This window comes from Crocodylus porosus, unplaced genomic scaffold, assembly GCF_001723895.1.
Source record: "Crocodylus porosus isolate Cpor-Errol unplaced genomic scaffold, CroPor_comp1, whole genome shotgun sequence".
Classification (NCBI taxonomy): Eukaryota; Metazoa; Chordata; order Crocodylia; family Crocodylidae; genus Crocodylus; species Crocodylus porosus.
In genome coordinates, this window is record NW_017728948.1 from 43194253 (window position 1) to 43198901 (window position 4649).

Here is a 4649-nt window from a genome sequence, read left to right on the forward strand (position 1 = left end):
ATCGGCAACAATCACAAAATTAAGTCATATTCAGTATAAAATTCTTATCGTTAATCAGAACACTTTTCTGCTACAGCTGGAAGATTTCATTAAATCAGTATGTGCCTGGTAGGAACAGCTTATTGAAGGAAAGCAGTATGACAATGCATACTATGTTCAAGGTACAAGGAGAGGAAAATGCCAAGCTGAATTTCACTAATAAAGTTATAGTATGCATTAAATGGTGCTTCTAAAAAGTAGTTCTCCCTCCCCACCCCCCCACAAATTCAGCTTTTATTATGTTGAAGTTTCGTTTATAAAAATGTTAACATCTGGCAATGATCTTTATGAAGTTGTGGTAGATGGGCCAGATACCAGAGGATTGGAAAAGGGCCAATGTTGTGCCACTTTTTAAAAAAGGCATAAAGACGAACCCAGGCAATTACAGACCAGTTAGCCTCACCTCAATACTTAGGAAGTTACTGGAACATGTCTTAAGGTAGGCCATTTGCAAGCACCTGAAAAAGGAAAGCCTAATTACCAGCAGCCAGCATGGATTAATTAAAAACAAGTAATGTCAAACAATCTCCTTCTTTGATAAAGTAACTAATTGGGTGGATGAAGGGAATGCTGTGGATATAACATATCTGGACTTTAGAAAGGCTTTTGACAAGGTCCCACATGAACTTCTCATAAACAAATTGGAGAAATGTGGGCTAGATAAAACTACTATAAGATGAATAGATAATGACTCAATAGCAGCAAGCAAAGGGTAATTATTAATGGGTCCATGGCAGAATGGCAGGAGGTTTAGAATGCATTCTTACAGGGGTCTTTCCTGGGCCCGCTGTTGTTCAACATGTTTATTAACAATTTGGATGCTGGCATAGAAAGCTTCTTGAGCAAGTTTGCAGACGACATGAGGGAACAGGCTACAATTAGATCTGGACAGGTTACAGAGATGGGCAGATGAAAATAGGATGGGTTTCAATATGGACAAGTGCAAGGTGTTCCACCTGGAGAGGAAGAACCAGCACCATACCTACAGGCTGGGGAACTCCCTTCTTGTCAGCACAGAGGCAAAAAAGTGTCTTGGTATTTATATTGATTCCAAGATGAACATGGGCCGCAGGTGTGGGCATGAGGTCAGGAAGGCTAACCATACGTTGTCATGCATCCACAGAGGCACCACAGGCAGGACCAAGGAGGTGATCCGCCCCCTCTATGTGACACTGGTCAGGCCACAGTTTGAGTACTGTGTCCAGTTCTGGGCGCCGCACTTCAGGAGGGATGTGGACAACATGGAAAGGGTCCAGAGGAGGGCCACTCACATGATCATGGGGCTGCAGGGCAGACCCTATGAGGAGAGGCTACGGGACCTGAACCTGTTCAGCCTCCACAAGAGAAGGCTGAGAGGGGATGTGGTGGCCATCTATAAACTTACCAGGGGGGACCAGCAGGCAATGGGAGAATCCCTGTTCCCCCCAACACTATCAATGGTAACAAGGAACAGGCCATAAGTTGACTGAGAGTAGATTTAGGCTAGATATCAGGAGGCACTACATCACAGTCAGGGAGGCTAGGAGCTAGAACTAACTTCCAAGGGAAGTTGTGCTCATCCCTACCCTGGGGGTCTTCAAAAGGAGGCTAGAAAGCCACCTAGCCAGGGTCATTTGACCCCTGACCCTGGCAGGGGTCAGATTTGATGATCTCCTTAGGTCCCTTCTGACCCTACCAACTATGAAACTGGGAAGGACTGTGAACATATTGGAGGATGCAAGCACAATTCAGAAAGATCTCAATAGACTGGAAAACTGGACTAGAGATAACAGGATGAAGGAAATAAACAAATTGGAGAAGATGCAGACAAATGGGAGAGTCCAGGGGAGAGCAACAAAAATGGTTAGGGGGCTGAGGAATATGACTAATGAGGAGAGGCTGAGGGAACTGGGTTTATTTAGTCTAGAGAAGAGAGAACTGGGAGGGTATTTAATAGCAGCCTTCAACTACATAAACAGGGGTAGGGTTCCAAAGAGGACAGAGCTAGACTGTTCTCAGTGGTGGCAGATGACAGAACAAAGATCAATGGTCTTAAGTTGCAGCATTGGAAATTTAGTTAGATAGTAGGAAAAACTCTCTCACTAGGAGGGTTGTAAAACCCTGGAACAGGTTACCCAGAGAGGTGGTGGACTCTTCATCTTTGGAAGTCTTTAAGATCCTGCTAAACAAAGCCTTAGCTGGGATGATCTAGTTGGGGGTGGTTCTGCTTTGAGCACGGAGTTGGACTAGATGAGCTCCTGAGGTCCCCTTCGACCCTCATTTTCTATGATTGTATGATCTAGGTATAGCTAGACCTATATTCTACTATGCTTTGGGGCTTTGCTACTTCTGGTCTTTTCTGGTTGCCCCTTTTCTATACCCCCCCCTTTTTTCTGCTACATGTGTCAGGGTGTTTTAACTCTTCCTTAGAGGCATTGGGTGCTGGCTGCAGTCAAGGCTGAGGACTTTGACAGGGGTCTGGCAATGCTCCTGCTGGGACAAATACTGGAGGTTCCTGGATAAATGATCTTGCCCCTCTGCTCAGGACCAGACTGGTCACCATATTTAGGGTCAGGAAACAATTTTATCCCTAGGCCAGTGACCTCTTGAGCATATATTGACAACACAGAAGCAGGATCTTGGCTGCCATGGTTGCCCTGCTTTACCTGTGGCAGGTTAGGGTGTTAGATCTGTATTGTGTCAGGGTTGATAGTAGTTTTATGTAGAGTTTGTATTATGGATTGTATAGAATAGTTTGGACAGGGAAGATACTGCCTCAGGCAAGGGATTTGACTACACGACTTCTGGAGGTCCCTTCCAGGCCTACTTCTCTATGACACTAGGATAAAACTAAAAACTTGTTCAAAGTTTCCATTCGTACATTCCACTCCAAAGTCTGTCTCCCCAGCTATGATTGCTTATAGCATATTAAAATGTGTGGAGTAATACATAAATAAAACAGTGGCTTAAGTATACATTTCTATTCTCAGGTACGCCAATGTTCATTCATGAGAAGAACTGGTCCATGATACCATTTTTGCCAATGTGAACATGTCTAAAGGGGAAAGAAGGTTCAAATAATGAGGTGCAGCATGTGTAGTTAGAGCCCTGATCTGCTCTGCCGGACTTGTTATTATGTGGGACACATGCAAATAACTGAGCTTGACTCTCAGATTTCAGGTTGAGCTAAAAATAATAGTAAAAACACCCTGCCAACTGAGCATATTTATTGTGGAGTTAAGGAGAAACAATAAATATGGAATTACACAGTAGATTCATGGGAAACCTCTCTTCCAAACAGAACTTAATTTCCATGAATGAGTAGCATATAATGGATAATGTAACTATCTTTGATAGGTATTCTGAACTCTTAAGGAAAAAGCTATCAATATGAGGATTTTGAAATATCATGCTGAAGGAGATGAGTGCTTCATTCCAGGGATCTTAGGGAATCACTCTAAAGTAAAACAACATGTGCTCTAAGGGCCAGTGCTACCTAGCTGATTTTGGGGAACAAGTTTCCCTGGCTCTCTAACAAAGCAAAACCAATGCACAGACACACAAAAAAGAGCAGTCTGGTGCAGGTCAGGAAGCTATCCTGGAAAGTAACAATAGCATATTATGTTTAATAAAAGATTAAGATACTTTCCCCAAAATTTCTGGCTAATACTATTTTCCTCATCACAATCATTTCATTTTTATTGTCACTAGAGTCTAAACCAGGAGCAATAATTAGTCTATAACAACTATCATAATAAATAAGTTGAAATTATCTATCAAATCTATTATCCGCTGCTCTTTGGACATCATTTGCAAAATAACAGCAGCACTTAGGAAAGGGTCTGAATTGCTTTCTGAGCATGCTGTACTGGCTGTTTCCCTAAAATGTATTAAATACACATTAGGGGACATATATATTTTCCTTTATCAGCTAAAGCTAATTAGTAGTTGCCATAGTTCCAAGCTGATAATGTTCCATAGCCCTCTCTAATTAAGAAGGACATTTGTAATGCAGTATCACTCCACATTTTACATGCTAGAGCAGCTGCAAAACAGAGAAATGCCCTATGTCAGAAACCATAGCATTTGTTTTAAACTTAACAGGAATTTTATGATCATTAACTGATTAGATGGCCCTGTCTCTGACCTCAGTCACACTAATAGGAATCCAAGATAGCTTAATTGACAGTATCAGTAGAGTGATTGTGAATTTTAACCAGAATAAATATGAGCACAATATAGCCCATTTGACCAGAAAAAAAATAAAGACCACCATGAATATTTCACATCAGTCCAATAATTCAGTACTCATTCCAGTAATCTGTTCTGTTGTGTATTGCTGCTTATGAACACAGCAGAGAACATTATTTGTTTTCCACTGTCAGAAATACATCTTATCTCTGAATATCACAGATCTATCAACTGGAACATTGTTTTTATTGCATCTCACCATGACACATTCATTCTTAAATCCCTTTAAAAAGGATTTAAAGGGATTTAAATCCCTTTAAATTTTTGGTGGTAAAACTTATATCATATATGTAAAAAGGTAAAATCTGATGGGCCAGTTTCACTGTGACTAATCTTTGGGGCTTTTACAAGAAATTTTTTATTCATTTATAGCAGCAGTT

The 4649-nt window shown here is 41.2% G+C and overlaps 1 long non-coding RNA gene across 1 annotated transcript in view; it reads right to left on the bottom strand.

The window, feature by feature from the left end:
* The window catches only part of LOC109321912, an 11006-nt gene extending 7678 nt beyond the window's left edge, over nucleotides 1-3328 (bottom strand). Inside the window, exon 1 of the long non-coding RNA XR_002104213.1 lies at nucleotides 3318-3328. This is a non-coding gene — a long non-coding RNA (uncharacterized LOC109321912). The remainder of the gene's footprint in view (nucleotides 1-3317) is intronic.
* Nucleotides 3329-4649: the final 1321 nt, after the last annotated feature.